General features: G+C 35.5%; 1 protein-coding gene and 1 pseudogene across 3 annotated transcripts in view; both read left to right on the forward strand.

Moving 5' to 3' along the window:
• The window catches only part of LOC105298008 (lysine-specific demethylase 2A-like), a 60,941-nt gene that overhangs the window by 24,384 nt on the left and 19,259 nt on the right, over positions 1–17,298 (forward strand). Inside the window, exon 2 of one of the 3 annotated variants that reach the window (XM_023535785.1) lies at positions 8,217–8,324. The exons of the other annotated variants lie outside the window; for them this stretch is intronic. The gene's annotated coding sequence lies outside the window, so the exon portion shown is untranslated. The remainder of the gene's footprint in view (positions 1–8,216; positions 8,325–17,298) is intronic. 3 annotated transcript variants of the gene reach the window in all.
• On the forward strand, positions 11,347–11,465 carry LOC111745012 (annotated as a pseudogene).

Consider the following 17,298-nt stretch of genomic DNA (forward strand, 5'->3'; position numbering starts at 1 on the left):
TTAAAATAGTCATACTGCTTCCTTTACTGCGACTGGCAAATAAATAAGCAGATTTTTTTCTGGAGCTCTTTAGCAATGGCAAAAGTTAAAAAGTATTTTCTCTTTACTACTGAATTAACTGAATATTCCCTTAGCAAGGCTCTAACCAATGTTTTAAACTCCTCACGTGTTTGCTTTAATGTGGTTTTGAGAGTTCCAGGCTCCAACATTTGTGTGACCTTGAACAGGGCGCTTCTTAACCTCTCTGAATCTCAGTTTATTCATTTATAAATTGGGGTAATGATGATACCTACCTTTTTAGGGTTGAGGATTTAATGGGATAATAAGTATAGACTGCTTTGCAAACAATGAACTTTCAGTAAATAGTATCTATTATAGTATTCAAAAAATATAATCAGCTGGTTCTACATATTTAAAATCGGACTGGTTTTTAATCACACAAATAAAATATGGATGCACTGTTGTATAAAGTATTACAGATAAGGCTAAGAAGCCCGTTAACCACTCTAATCCCAATCCCTTCCCCAGAAGTAACCATTTTATCAATTTATATATCCTTCCGTCTTTTTTGCCTTTAAAATACACACACACACACACACACACACACACACACACACACACACGTGTACGCACATATAAACAGGTATACATATTTTCTACTTGATAGATCAAGCATAAAGGAGAGCAATTTAGTAAACATTACAATTACCAGTTATTAGAATCTGTATTTTACAGGCTAGGTAACAAAAGGATAGCAAAATTTAAGAATTCGTTATGTAGTATCAAATTATAGAATTCTTTATAACCCTAGAAAGGTTTAAACAAAGGGAAGAAGCCAGAAGAAATAAGAAACATAGCTTCTGGAGGGAGATAATCAAAAAAATGTTGAAAAAAATTATGTATGTATAGTATGAAAAAAATAATAAACTGGCATTAAAAAAAAAGAAACATAGCTTCAGCCATTTAGCTCAGAAATACTGTTGCTCAGAAATTTCTAGCCAATAAATAGATCAGAATTTAATAAATTTACTCTCAGTTTATCTTAAGTTCCACATCTAGAGGTCAAAGATATTATTGTTTGTTAGTCTGAAATGTTTTCTTCTTTAAAAAATGTGAAAAGTTTGCCACAATCTTTTTGGGGCAAGAGAGACATTTGGGGGAAGGTAGCAGGAAAGAATGATTGAAACTGTTTGCACATCATCATTCCTCAAGTACATTTAAATTATTTTTGTAATTGCCTATGATTTTTTGTTTGTAACATGTATACATTGGATGGTGGTTTCCAAGCCACTTATAGAAGGAGATTGATTTCGGAGTATTTGATGTTAGTTATTCTCCTGAAGCCACTTGTTAGGACAGAATTTTCTTTTTAAGTAAGGGAATATCAAGAGGAATAGTTATTTTGAGAGCAGAGATCTGAGAATTGGAGAATATGGATTTGACTTGATACAATCTCTCCTCTCTGGGGAATTAGAGGTCAGTTGGACAAAATTATGGGGTGGGGAGTTAAGCAAAGGAAAATGCCATGGTAAAATGGTGCTGATTCTAACAGTTTGAGGAGAGTGGTTGTGTAAAGTGGAGCAAAAGATTCAGCTTCTCTTTCATCCGAGTCTTCAGACCAAACCTTGTAAGGAAAGCCAAAAGACAGAACTCCCAAACCAATGCGTGTGTGTGGGATCTGTGGTAAAGCTCCCCTTGCCCAGAATAGGGATGTGATAACCTCTTTTGCTTGGAGGATGTCATGGAAGATACCAGAGCAGGGATTGAGTTTAGTTGGTAAGTTATACCTTTGTAAATGGTTGTTTGGCTGATTAGCATATGTTGCCTTGGGAGATTCATATACATACATTAAATAGCTTTCTGAATAGTTCAATTTCTAAGCTTTGCTTTTGTTGCTTCTTTCAAGGCCTAGGTTGTCCTGTCCAGTATAGCAAGCCACTAGCCACATGTGGCTTTTGGGCACATGAAATTGTCTGATAGTCTAAATTGGGATATGAGTGTAAAATACACACTGAATCTTGAAGACAATACAAAAAAAGAATGTAAAGTATCCCAGTAATTTTTTATGACATATTGAAATGCTATTAATGATTATAGATGAAATAATTTATTGGGTTAAATTAATTTATTGGGTTAAATAATTATTAAAATTAATTTTAACTTTAAAAGTTATGGCTAGAAAAAGTTACATATGTGGCTCACATTTATCTTTCTACTGGTCTAAGAACAACCTGCACCAAGAATAATGACTTTTCTTGTGGTAGAATTTCATATGGGTCATTTCATAGATGTCGAGTGATTTTAGTTATTAAGAATATTTAAGCTATTTTATAGTCAGATTCCCTCCCCCGGGGGAAAAATTTTTTAAAATTTAACGTTGTGTCATTGGGAATATAGGATTATTGTGCTAGTTTGCGCATGGGCACATGCATGGGTGCTTGCCTGTATTGTTTACTGGGAATTCTTCCTATAGCGCTTAAGGTGCATCTTATACCCATGTCCATGAGGAATGGTCCTACCAATTTTCCTACCTGATTAAGCTCATCCTTGGCAATGCTTTTCTGTCTCAAAAGGATCCTGGAACCAGGTATATTTCTTAACCCAGTTCTTGTAAGCCCTTAGTCCTGAGGGGTGTGGGACATTGGGCTTAATATATCAAATCGTATTCACCTGTCTAAAGTCAGTTTTCTACATTCATGAAATACTTTTTCCCCAAAACTTTATTTTGAAAGCATTCTAATACAGAAAAATTGAAAGAGTAGTATAATGAACATCAGTATATCCTTCACCTAGAGTCCCCACTTCTTAAAAAGAATTGCCACATTTTTTTATTTCTATATGTACTTTTGGGGGACTGAATATTTGAAAGTAATTTGCACATCATGACGCATTACCCCTAAATATTTCAGCATATCTCTCCTAAGAATAAGGATATCACAAATCTATTGTCACACCTAAGAAAAGTACAATAATTCCATTATATCTAATATTCACATTTTCCCAGTGTTCTACATAGCTTTTTTCTGACTTTTTTCAACCCATGTTTCTGCATTGCCTGTAATAGTGACTCTTTAGTCTCTTTTAATCTGGAATAGATTTTGGCATACTACAACCCATGTGCCAAGTCTGGCTAGCTACCTGTTTTTATACAGCCCACCAGATAACAGTTTTACATTTTTTTCTATATCATTTTTTAAACTTTAGATAAAATTCACATAACAAAATTAACCATTTTAAAGTATACAATTCATTAGTATTTGGTACATTCAGTATGTTGGGTAGCTATCACCTCTATCTAGTTCCAAAACATTTTAAGCACCCAAAAAAGAAACCCTTTACCATTAAGCAGTCCCCCCATTCCTTCCTCCCCACAGCTCTTGGTACACGCTGGTTGACTTTTTGTCTTTATTTATTATCCATATGCTAGTCTGTATGTTTAGGCAGAGTCATATAATGTGTGACCTTTTGTGTCTGGCCTTTTCTGCTTAGCATGTTTTTGAGGTTCATTCACATTGTAGCATGTATCAGTATTCTGTTCCTTTTTATGACAGTAATATTCTATCAATATACCACATTTTGATCATGTGTTCATGTGTTGATGGACATTTGAGTTGTTTCTTCCTTTTGGCTATTCGGAATAGTGTTGTTATGAATATTTATGTACAAGGATTTGTTTAAATCCTTGTTTTCAGTTCTTTGGTTTTTACATTTTTAAGTGGTTGAAAATCAAAAGATGAGTAGTATTTCATGACATATGAAAATTATATGAAATTGAAATTTCAATGTCCATAAATAAAGCCATTGTTACTCATTTGTGTTGTCTGTGGTTGCTTTCATGCTATGGTGGCAGAGTTGAGTATTTGTGATAGACACTGTATGTCCCACAAAGCTTAAAATATTTACTCTCTGGACCTTTTTTAGTAAAAGTTAGCTGGCTCTACCTTTTTGTTCTTGTGACAATGACTTTAAAAAAAACTAATAGACTTTAAAGCAGTTTTAGATTTGCAGAAAAATTGAGCAGAAAGCATGGAGTTCCTATATACTCTCTTTCTGCCCCCAGTTTCCCTGTTATTAACATTTTGCAATAGTGTGTAGTACATTTGTTACAATTGATGAACCTACATTGACACAGCAGTATCACCCAAAGTCCATAGTTTACATTAAGGTTCACTCTTTGTGTTTATAGTTCTGTGAGTATGGCCGTATGCACAATGTCATGTATTTAACATTGCAATATCATACAGAATAGTTTCATTGCCCTAAAAGTCTATGCTCCACTTACTTATTTTTCTCCCCCTCCTCCACACACTAGCAGCTACTGATGTTTTTACTATTTCTATAGTTTTGCCTTTTCTAGAATGTCATATAGTTTGAATCCAGATACAATATGTAGCCTTTCATGCTTTACTTAGCACTATTCATTTAAGTTTTCTCCATGTCTCTGTCTTGATAGTTCATTTCTTCTTATTGCTGAATAATTTTATTAATTCACAGATTGAGGACATCTTGGTTGCTTCCAGGCTTTGGTAATGATGCATAAAACTGCTATAAACAATTGTGTGCAGGTTTTTGTGTGGATGTAACATTAAAATAGACGATTTTTTAGAGCTGTTTTAGATTTATAGCAAAATTGAGTGGAACATACAGAGATTTCTTATATATCCCCTCCCCCTTGTATATATGGACATAGCTTCCTCCACTATCAAAACCCTGCACCAGAGTGATAATTTGTTAACAACTGATGACTTTGCATTGACACAATATTATTTACCCAGAGTCCGTAGTTTATGTTAGGGTTTACTTTTGGTGTTGTACACTATATGGGTTTTGACAAATGTATAATGACATGCATGTATCCACCATTATAGTATTTATACAGAATAGTTTCACTGCCCTGAAAATCTGTGCCTACATATTCTTTCCTTCCCCCAGCCTCTGGTGGCCACTTAGTTTTACTGTCTATAGTTTTGTCTTTTCTAAAATGTCATATAGGTGGAATCATTCCATATGTAGCCTTTCATATTGGCTTCTTCCCTTTAGTAATATGCATTTAAGTTTCCTTCTTGCCTTTTCCTGGCTTGATAGCTCATTTCTTTTTAGTGCTAAATAATCTTCCATGGTCTGGACATTACCACAGTTTGTTTATCCATTCACCTACTGAAGAACATCTCGGTTGCTTCAAGTTTTGGCAGTTATGAATAAAATGGCTTATAAACATTTGTGTGCAGGTTTTTGTGTGGACATACGTTTTCAACTCCTTTAGCAAATATTTTCTCCCAATCTGTGTGGCTTGTCTTTTTATTCTCTTAACAGTGTCTTTTCGCAGAGCAGAAGTTTTTGATTTTAATGAAGCCCAACATAACCAACTTTTTCTTTCCTGGATCATGTTTTTGTTATGGGTCGCCTGTTTTCTCCTGTTATCTTCTAGAAGTTTTACAGTTTTGTGTTTTATATTTAGATCTGTGTTTCATTTTGAGTTAATTTTTGTGAAAGGTGTCAGGTCAGTGTTTGGATATTTTTTTCCTTGGTATGTGAATTTACCATACATCAGCTGCTGGTGTGTGGAGGAAGGGGAGAAAAATAAGTGGAGCATAGACTTTTAGGGCAGCGAAACTGTTCCGTATGATATTGCAATAGTAAATACATGACATTATTTGGTATGGTCTACTTGTTACAACACAAATTGTTATAAAGACCATTCTTTTCACACTGAAAGTTTAAATTGACTTTGGTCTCTTGTCAAAGATCATTTGACTATACTTGCGCGAATGACATTGCCTTTTAAAATGTCCTATGTTCTGGATATGTCTGTTTCCTCATTGTATAGTTTCTTTTCCTAAACTATATGCCTTGTAAACTGGAACTTGAGTCTAGAGGATTAGATTTACTTTAAACATTTTGGCAAGAATGCTTCCTAGGTGATTGAGCACTTCAAATTGTGTCAAGTCAGGAGGTGTACACAGTGTTCTTTCCCTCTGGTGGTACTGATCGTTAAGGTTGGTTAAGGTGGTAACCAGCAGATCTTTTCATTGTAAAGGTATATTTGCAATTGGTAAGTAATCTGTGGGGTAATAATTTTGGCCATGTGACAAATGAACATTTGAATCTATATTTATCAGACATGGTAGGTTTGGGGGAAGCCACAGTACAAAGAAAGATTTCTGCTTTCATGGAGTTTGCCTTTTTCCTCACAAGTTTGAAGACAGTAGTGGGAAAGAGGTGCATTTGCAGCTGAAGGTATGCCAGTATCAGAAAAATAAGATTAAAAAAATAGGATTATTGAACAAATATATGCCAATGAGGACAGAGTTTCAGTATGGGATGATATAAAAGTTCTTGATGGGTAGTGGTGATGGTTGCATAACAGTGTGAATGTACTTAATGCTACCGAACTGTACACTAAAAAATGGTTAAGATGATAAATCTTATATGTATGTTACCACACCTTTAAAAAGTATATGCCATTATGATGTGTCACTGAACTGATGCCCTTTTCTCTCATAACTTTCATCAGGCTTTGTCTTGGTCTATTTGGACTAATTGGGGAGAAACTCTTTTTACAATAAAATTCTATAGTTCAGTTCTGATAGAGAAGAAGAGGCAGTGATGTTATATCTCACTCTCTCCTCCAGTGTAGGTTGCCTATGTAGTCTCTCAGGGAAGCAAAGCCTTGTTGAGATCTCTGGGTGTCCTGGATTGTGCCCAGGCTAGGGGTGGAGCTTCAGCTGTTGGTGCAGACTGGCTCTGCTTTTCATTGTGTGCTGTTTCCATTTGTTGCAGTTCGCCAGATGCAGGCCTGCCTTTGCCAGAGTATGGAGATCTACAGTTTGAACCATTGTTTGAATGCTGCTATTTTGACCCAAGAAATCCTATAGATTCAGAGTGAGAGCAGTAACCATAATGCCAGCAGCAAAGTGAATGTTGACCAGTTTGCTGTGAGGGCAGGCCCTTCATTTAGGAAGTAAACCCTGTGATTAAGAGCAAGAGCTGTTTAGAGGGAAGGAAAGAGCACCTTTATCTGTGGCTAATGAAGCTTAGATACCATCTCTTGTCTGCCTTTTTTGCCTCAATTGACTATGGAGGAGAAGGTGGTAGGAAAAGCTTTAGTGATGGCTGTGGCAACAGCATGATATAATGGTAAGGTGAACTGTGACTTTCTTCAGTCCATAGAAATTTTATCCATCTGAAACCTTTATAATTGCTTTCTTGTGGGAAAATATCCCGTTTATCACACATTTTCAGTTTTTAGTCTATAGGTTATGTGTGTATAGCCTTTGCTTTGGCAGTAGAGTAGGATATTAGTATGTTGTAGTATAGTGTCTTTTACAGTTTTTGGCTGACCTTCAGTAGTAATACATTTTATGTTCTGAACTAGTACTATCACACACATGGATATACATAACTAACAAAAGTTTCAGGAAATGATACTTATCCATACTGTGTTTTCTGATAGTTTCCATTTCATTTGATTATTTCATTTTTTTAAAGTGCATATATGACCTAAATTGATTTTTTTATGTCCCATGGTTTGAAAAAGATTGTGTAGAACAGTGGTTCTCAAAGTATAGTATGTGTCTGGGATTCTTTAATAGATTCATAGTAATCTAAGATATTTACCTTTTTTCTCTCATTCCCTAATAAGTAGAGATTTTCCAGAAATACAGTAAAGTATTTCAGAACTCTATATGATGTGTGATGACATCGCTGTCAGGGCTAATGAAATGTGCATTTGTGTATTCTTTTGTTTTCTAGAATTTCCTAAAGTAGTAGGATATAATTTTTTTTTTCCCAGAGATTAGCTGTTTTCAGCACTCATACTGTGCTCTTACTAGCTACTTTTGTTTATACCTGCTATATATCTATAACTTTATTGTGCTCTGGTGAATCATTACTCTGAAATCCTCAAGTTTTTCTTGAATCTATGTGAGAATACAAGTACGGTAAGTCCTCACTTAACATCGTCAATAGGCTCTTGGAAACTGTGACTTTAAGCGAAACAACTTATAATGAAAACAGTTTCGCCATAGGCTAATTGATATAAACAAAAGTTGAGTTCCCACAATGCATTTCTGGTCACAAAAACATTACCAAACTTCTAAATAAAGGCCCAAAACACTTCTAATATGAAACATTGAAATAAATGTCAGCTATACATACATCTAAGAAAGATTAATAAAAACAAGTAAGATAATTATTTTCCACCCTATTTATTCCAGTTCAGAATCTCAGGTGGCCAGAGCCTATCCCAGCAGTTCAGGGCACAAGGCAGGAATCAACCCTGGACTGGATGCCCTTCTACCGCAGACCACACAAACTGAGATAATGTAGGTGCTCCAGGTAACCCAGCACACACCTTTGGGATGTGGGAGGAAATTGGAGTACCCAGAAAACCCACTCAGACATGGGGAGAACATGTAGACTCCACACATCCTGGCTGGATAACGGTGTTATTCAGGAACCTGTACAGCTTGTCTTATTCTGTGATTATATATTTAGAAAATTCCTCTATTTTAATTAGTAATTAGTAAATATTGATATATATAGCCCATTTGTACAAAAGCTATTTGGGGTCCTCAGTAATTTTTTAAGAGTATAAGGGATTCCTGAGACCAAAAAGTTTGAGAATTCTGGTGTGGGGGTTAAGAATGTAGACTTGTTTTTGCTTTTGCAGGGGGAATGTCACACACTTTTTTATGGTTATATATTTATGTTTATATACATATATATGTGTGTATGTGTGTATATGTATACATATATAACACGCACACACATGTAAAATAGATCAATACCTTTAGCAAATTTTAAGTGTGCAGTGTTGTTAATTATAATCGTAACGTTGTACAACAGATCTCTCACATAATTGAATGAACAGCAGCTCCATGTTTCCCCTTCCCTTCAGTCCCTGGCAACTACCATTTTACTTTCTGCTTCTATAAGTTTGACTAGAATGTAGGCTTTTTTCTAACAGTTGGATCTGGATTTGAGTCCCAGCTTGGCTGCTTGTTAAGTAATCCTGGCTCAAGTTACCCACCCTTTTTGATTCTTATTTTCTTCATAACTAACATTGACATTTTACTGTCTTGCTTCATAAGATATTAAAATAGAAAAGATTGGTTGTGAGGATTAAATGAGCTAAAAAGTAAGCTTTAGCACATTATGCTTAGCACATAGAAGCATTCACGTTATCTGTTATTATAGTAAAAGATGTGGTAATATCTAGTCCTGTTGATATTTAGCTGTAGCATTTCTTAGCAATACTCACCTGCGTGAAACTAGATTTTCTAAACCTACTCTAAGTTCTTGTTCTCATTCTGCTTTCAACTGTGCCTCTAGACTTTTCTTAATTAAATGGGTTTTATTTTCCAAACAAATTGTGAGCTTCTTGAAAATAGCACCCCTCTTTTATTTCTTTCTGTTGTGTCTGGACAGTACTCAGCCTGTAGTAAGCTCTCAGGACATGTAAATCCTAGTACAAAGGCCATGAGACACACACACTTATAATCTTCATGAGGATGATAGTGAGAAAAGAGCTTTTTAGGTCCCTGTTCTGATTCTTTACTCTCTTTCTTAGGAACTTTATATCACTACTGAATAGGCTTCCTGAAAAGTAAAGTGAAGGATGAATTATACTTTATTAAGTCACTTCACTTTCCTTGGTTAATCCTGTTTCTCTTGACAGTATGGAATTATAACATAATTGGCATACTTTTCACCAGAGTTTCTTTTATTACATCCCAACAATACAAGACAATTGTAGCAATAAATGCCAAATAATTTATATTAGGATGTTTTAATTCTTATTGTCTGTAAATGTATATAATGATTACATCTCCAATAGCACCTTCTGAGATTTAGAGCAACACAGGCAAGCAGGTGTGAATACTTTTTAAGTCAGGCATTAAACTGTGTTCTGAACCCTCGTTTTGTTGGTCACTCTTCTTCTCTCCTTGGGTCTGTCTTCAGCCTCCTGCTCTCTGAGTATTTTGATGTTCACAAACTTGTTCTTGTATAAGCGCATTGCTACTGTCCTGGCGCTATATTTAAGCTCCCTCTACCCAGAAATGAACAACTGTACTACTTAGAGCAGAGGCTTCTCCCAAATAACACCTTCCAGAGATGACCACTTCATATTAAGTTGCTGATAGTGTGCCTGTGGAGAGGATGCAGATGTTGAATTCATTAAAGAGCCCCTGAAAAGGAAAACTTGGAAAACTTAGTAGACGCCTACTACTTCAGATGACAGAGGGGGAGAAAACCTTATCTGATGTTTAATGCTATTTGAGATGAGACATGTGAAGTATGACTTGTCTCTGGCTACAGAGACCATTCTTTTGGGGGAAAGATAGGTGGTTTCCCAGTTCAATGGTGATTTAAAAAAAACACACACAAAAAAAAACAGCACCTGGTATTCCTAGGTGGTCTCCCATCCAAGTACTAACCAGGCCTGACCCTGCTTAGCTTCTGAGATCAGACTAGATCAGGCCAGTGGTGATTTATGTTCGAAACCACAGTTGCTAATATGTTTTGAGCATGTGCCAGCTACTTTATGTGTTTTATCTCGCTTAATTCTTGTATAGTCCTATGCAATGGCTTCTATTTTAATCAGTAGTTAAGTAGCTCATATATAGTGAGGATGAACTCTGGAAACCTGGTCCAGACCCTACCATTATTCTCTACAGCCTCTCTTTTTATGTATGGGGCACTTCACAGTTCATAGAGTACCTGTACATATGTTCTTATTTAAACCTCACAACAATCCTTTGCATTAGATGAAATTCTTGACGTTTTCATATGAGGAAATGGAAGCTTAAGGAATGTAAAGCTCAAAGTGGCAGTACCTGCACCAAGATCCCCACCCACTTCTGATTCCAGCTGTCCTTGAAGGTTCACAGTACCTTTCTCCAGCTCCTTTATTCTCATTATGTAGTTTTGCTGAGAATATCAAATAACATATCCTGAAGGTCATACCTGAAGGTGAATTTTCTAAGAATTTTAACTTGGTTGAAGGTGATTGGTAATAGTTTGGATGTGATACTTAAGTCTGGAGAAATTTAACAAAGATGTGATCATTAACTTGCATTATTGATTTCTCTGGTAGCTTGAGTATAACTGCTTCATTAAGTATTCCTTTTGCTATTGATTTTTTAATGTTGTAGGTCATTTTACCACTCTTACACACTGAAGTTCCTAGGTAAATTCAGAAGTGAAGACTAGTTTTCTGTTTTAACTTGGCTCAGATGGGTGATTGAAAGCTTAGACGAGGTCTTGCCTTCTAATATAAAGTCATGGTAGTGGAGGGGGAGGAGTATATGTGTTTGTGGGGGACAGTTTAAAATACCAACTCTTGTCTATGGCCATGCCACCCTGAACAAGCCCAATCCTGTCTGATCTTAGAAGCTAAGCAGGGTCGAGTCTGGTTAGTACTTGGATAGGAGACCACTTAGGAAGACCAGGTGCTGCAGGTGCTAAAAAAAAAAAATAAAATGAATGAATGAATGAATGAATAAATAAATAAATGAGGGATTGTAAGCTGACAAAGTCCTTGCAATAAAATGATGATGATGATAATAATAATAATAATAATAATAACTCTTGATATTTTGCCAGTTCCTTCTAGAGCTTCTACTCCTAGATATGAAATTTCATTATTCTAGATATGAAATTTCATGATTCCTCTATATACTCAAGTTTGAAAAAGAGGTCAGAGTTGGTTTAGAGATTCACCTTTGTCTATGAATCAAAACATCAATCATAGAGATCTTGGAGAAAAGCATCTCGATGAGAGGAATGTAGCAAGGCTTGGAAATAGGTACATTTATATAACAACTTCTGGCTTCAAGTGACTGGTTCACTATCTCCCTAAAACTCACCTAAGGCTTAGGTGAAGCACCATGTGTGATACATTTCATGTTATATCATTTACTAAGCAAATGTCTAGAGTTAGTGTTTTTCAAAACTAGCTGTCCTTGAAGGTTCACAGTACCTTTCTCAGTGACTGGCAGAAAGGTCATTTTTATTTCCCTTTTAAATTTAAGATAAACTTCTAGAGTTTTTTTCTTTTTCTATAAATTGTTCTTGCCTAACAAATACACTAATCTTCACCTTCTAGGAACTAAAATAGCATGGCTCGCACCATGTATCATACTAGTGACTTAACAGTTGCATCAGTTACAGAAGGTGGTGACAAAACTAGGCATTAGCTTTGTTTCTGAGTTGTATGTCTGTTGCTATAGAAACAAACCAGGCAGTAAACAGAAGTGTTCAGGGAGTATTTAAATCTTAGTGGATGTTCCTTGACTAATGAAAATAAAGTTAAGAAACTGGTTGATTTGAGGGAGAAACTAAGTATTTCTGAGTTCATTATCGTTTCCATGTTTGGTGGGTGGTATTTTTTGTTGTGTGTGGGTAATTTAAAGATTGTTTCCTAATGATAAGAATGTCTAAAATTCCCCTCTTTTCTGCTGTAGTAGGTAAATACTTAGAAAAAGCAAACATTTTATATTCCTTTTGGGTTATGATTTCACTTAACTCAGACTGACTTTTAAATGTCAGATAGTAAGACTGCTACGTTTAAAAATTAGTCTGGGGCTACAAAAAGGTGTTGATTTGAAAGTGGGAGAGAGAAGGTAGAGTGAGGAATTATACAACTTTATTTCATAGTTACTCAAGAAATACAACCCCAAGGAGTCTCAGACATTGACAAATGCTGTTACTTATTTCCAGTTTCTCTGATGCTTTGACAAGGCTACTTTTGGAGGATAAGCTGATTGAACTTTTGATAGAAAGTGAAATATTACTAATATTCCTTTTGCCAGTACCTAAGGAGGAGAGTGTTTGTATATTCTAGTAAAAACCTTTGGGGGAACAAAAATGTGATTTTGATATAACATCTGGACTCAGATTTTTTCTCTTCAAGATGGTGTTAAGATGCCTATCTTCATCATGAATTTCAGAGAGTGATTTTGCCACTTGTAGTCACATTTTTTTCCTTTGCAGAATTGTGGTAATATCATGGTTTAATGTCCGCAAGCACACTGAACAACTGATTTTAGCAAATGGTGTGTAGAAAAGCAGGCAGTATTGGTGGAAGAGATCCAGCGAACTCGTTTCTCAGTCAGTTGATTTTGTGGAGGGCCTATTTGTGGTCAGGGTGTATGTATTCTGACTCAGAATTTTAGGATCATTCTGTATATAGTAGATATTTTACACTGGTTATAAGGGAACTTTTAGGGAAAAGTTTACTTTGTATTGTATATCCCTCTTTGAGCTTTCTGCCTTCTCAGCTGTCTTTTTTTTTCTCAAATCTAAAGAGACTTAAGTGTGAATAACCTTGCCATATTCTATAGATGATGCCTTTTATGGATTACTCTATCTTCTCGGAATTACTGTGATCTGCTAAAGTTTTTCATATTTATAAAGTGTTCCATGTACTCTTGATCTCTGCAGAAGTTCATCTAAGTTAGCCTAGAAAAGATTTGAAGGCCAACCCACCTGAACTGTCAGCAAAAGAAATGCAAACTTTTCCACCCATGTCAATTGATCAGTACATATTCTTTTTAATGTATTAAAGCAGTTATGTTAAAATTATATGTTTGTTCTTCCTTTATCTTTGTGCTCAGGCCTCTTATTATTTTAGGGGCAAAAGTGTTACATAGATCAAAAGATAAAAACTTGGGCCCAAGATTTAATTGCTCTAAGGCAGGGATTTCCACTTTTTATACTACATTAGGGTGTTCTCATTAAAACCCCTTATGAGATGTAAGGAAATTACGAAATTTTCTAAACAAAGATTATAACTTTTTTTTTGAAAAATGTTATATCTCTATATCTATCTTTTATTAATAAGGAGATACTGAGATACTCAATAAGGTGACGGGAAACCCAGAAAAGTTTGGAGAGGTCAGTGCTATAGAGGAGCAACATAGTCTGTATCCATAGCCCTCGGAACTTAGGTGTTCAGTAAAGTCGCACTGAGTGAACAGACATTTCCTCTTATATCACTTCTGTGGAGCCTTCGCCAACTCCTCTATTTTGTTTTTTCTCCCGGACTTCAGTGATATTTGTATATACCTGTCTTAATACCTATCAGATTGAATCGTGATTCTATAATTTATTTGTCTGTCTTCCCCTACTAACCAGCGATCTCCTGGGGATTAAGACTGTGCCCTTTTTTTTAAATCTTTGTATGCAGAACACCTGACCATTATTCCACCATTATTCCATATTCAATGTGTCTTGTTTTGTAAATATTCAAATAATAATTTTTATAGTATACACATGGGTATGTGTGTGGGGTAGACAGCAATCTATATATGTATCTGCTCCCACTCTGTGACCTAGTAATATCAGGTTTTCAAAAACATGGAAAGAAAGATAATGAAACACTTTAAAGTTCAGTTGATTTTTGGGATATGTATGTGTTCATACGTTTGTGAAGGGGGCAGGGTGCCAGCCTGAGCTTGTTTCTTTCTTTAAAGTTTGTATAAGTGCACATTAAGGATATAAAGGGGATTTAGTATATGTTGCAAAGATTCAGATTTAATCCACATAGCTTTATACATTTATAAATAGATGCCCCCAAACTTTTTTAAAGTGGTATCATGATGTGGGAGATGAAAATCTAGTTGTTACTTGTCTGCTTATACCATCACCAGCAAAGAGGCTCTGTAATTAAAATTTTTTTCTCAGGTAGTAGGATAAGATAGATCAGAATCTTGGAGACAATCAGAGGTGAAAAAACTAATCTTGTTAAAAATATGGGCAATTTCATCTTTACAGAAGGTGTGTGATATCACTTTGACTACAAATATAGAGAATGAGAACAGATTTTGATAGCATACGCAGTAAATGTACTAAGTTCGAAGCACCCTGTGATATAAAATGGTTTCTGGTTAGGAATAGCGATATTTTTTTTTCAAGCAGATTACCTGAATGACTGACTAGTAAAATAATTTGTCAAGTTAAAGCTAGAATGAGAAATCGGGAATGGTAGAATATGAAAGAAACAGCAGCATAGCTAGAAATGCAGTGTCCCTTAGCAAATATCAGACACTTTCCGCTCTGGGGAAGATCTTTTACTAATTCTTTACCTAACAAACAAAATTTTCTGAATTATAGATAGATAGTCTCTTTTGTTGCCAACAGGTCCCACCACTTCACCTCTCTGTGCCAGAGCCATTTCAGTTGTTTTGGGTGGCCTTCCTTTGATACTGGGCGGCTGAAGTTTCATTCTAAAATGATTTCAGTGGAGAGCAGTGGTTAAGACCATTGGCTCTAGAACCAAGTGCCTGGGTTCAGATCCCAGCTGCATCAATTACTAGCTTTTAAGTAACTTTTGGCAAAGTTACTTCTAGCTTTCATTTTCTTTGTAAAGTAGAAATAATAATCTTATAGGGGATGTTGGATTTAAGTGTGTTAACACATGCAGGGTGCTTATTACTGTACCTGGCACATAGTAAGCACTCAAATGTCAGTTGCTTTTGATACTGTTATTTTGCTCTGGCATCATACATAGTTCACCTTCAGAGCAGTAGCTTTTCTGAGTGTCATTAATAAAAATAGCAAGTCTTTTACAATTTCCTCCTTCTCTGATTCCTTTGTGTTGCTTAGGGAATGGGAATTGCTTAAACTCTCCAGAAGGAACTGCCTCTATAGAACATCTGGTTGATAGAGATTCATGGACGTTTGTTTAATATGGGGAGTGAATGTGGGAGGACAGGAGGAAGACGTGGAAGTCTCTGGGTGGGCTACTCTGCCAACCCACCACCAGTTCTTTCTCTCAGAGTCCCTCCCTGGTCAGGTCAGAGAGGACTGGGTCTGGAATTAGATATTCTTTGAATAAGGACAGACAGACCTGGGGGCTAGTATGTAGCAAATTTTCAACATGGTATAATGTAAATGGGAACAAGACAGATCTTAGTTAGAATTAGATTGCGGAGGACTTTATTTCAAAATACGAAGGGACCTTAAATTATTTACCTCCCAGGGAAAATTAGGATCTAGAGAAGTTAAGTGATTTACTTAACTGCCTAGGATCACACAACAAAGTAGTAATAGTAGATTTGACACTAGGTAAGTTCTCCCTACAGACACTTTTGCTTTCTTGATTTTCTGTTGTCTAAAAGGGTTAACTTAGGTCAGTTTTACCTCTCTTTTTCTTTATTTGTAAAATAATGCCATATTTCCTGATTCTCAAAGAGTGTGTTAGTCAAGAAAAACTATTTGCTATAAAATGTAAAATGATAGACCTGTACAATAGTTCTCTAAGTGTGATTTTTGGTATAGTACATTCTTTTTTTAATTGTTCAAATATATATAACATAAAACTTGCCATTTTAACCATTTTTAAGTGGTTACTTACAATGCAGTGGCATTAATTACATGCACAATGTTGTGCTATCACCACTGTTTCCAAAAACTTTTTTATGACCTCAAATAAAACTTCTGTAACCATAAAGCAGTAAGTCCCCATTCTTCCTACCTGTCTGGTAACCTCTAATCTACTTACTGTCTCTACACATTTGCCTATTCTAGGTACCTTCTATAAGTGGACTCATACAAAAGTTATCTTTTTGTGTCTGGCCTATTTCATTTAGCATAATGCTTTCAAGGTTCATCCATGCTGCAGTATGTCATTCCTTTTTATGGGTGAATGTTGTTCTTTTGTGTGTATATATATGCACACCACATTTTATTTACCCATTTACTGTCAATAGACATTTGGGATTGTTTCCACCTTTTGAGTATTGTAAATAATGCTGTTATGAACATTGGTGTAAAAATATCTGTTTGAGTCCCTGCTTTCAGTTCTTTTGGGTATATACCTAGAAGTGGAATTACTGGATCATATTGCAATTCCATGTTTAATGTATTGAGTATTTGCTGTACTGTTTTCCACACAGGCTGCACCATTTTACATAACCACCAGTAAATGCATAAGGGTTCCAGTTTCTCTACTTCCTTGCTTACGTTTGTTATTTTGGATTTTGATAATAGGCATCCTAATAGATGTGAAATGGTATTTCATTGTGGTTCTGATTTCTATTTCTCTGATGACTAGTGATGTTGAGCATCTTTTCATGTGCTTATGGCCCATTTATATTTTTCGTTTGGAGAAATGTCTATGTAAGTCCTTTGCCCATTTTTGATTTGGATTGTTCATTTTGTTGTTGAGTTGTAAGAATTTTTTATGTATTCTAGATTTTAATCTTTTATCAGATATATGATTTGCAAATATTTTCTGTCATTCTGTGGTTTGTCTTTTCACTCCCTTGATAGTATCCTTTGTATAAAAGTTTT

Source organism: Pteropus vampyrus, unplaced genomic scaffold, assembly GCF_000151845.1.
Source record: "Pteropus vampyrus isolate Shadow unplaced genomic scaffold, Pvam_2.0 Scaffold144, whole genome shotgun sequence".
Classification (NCBI taxonomy): Eukaryota; Metazoa; Chordata; class Mammalia; order Chiroptera; family Pteropodidae; genus Pteropus; species Pteropus vampyrus.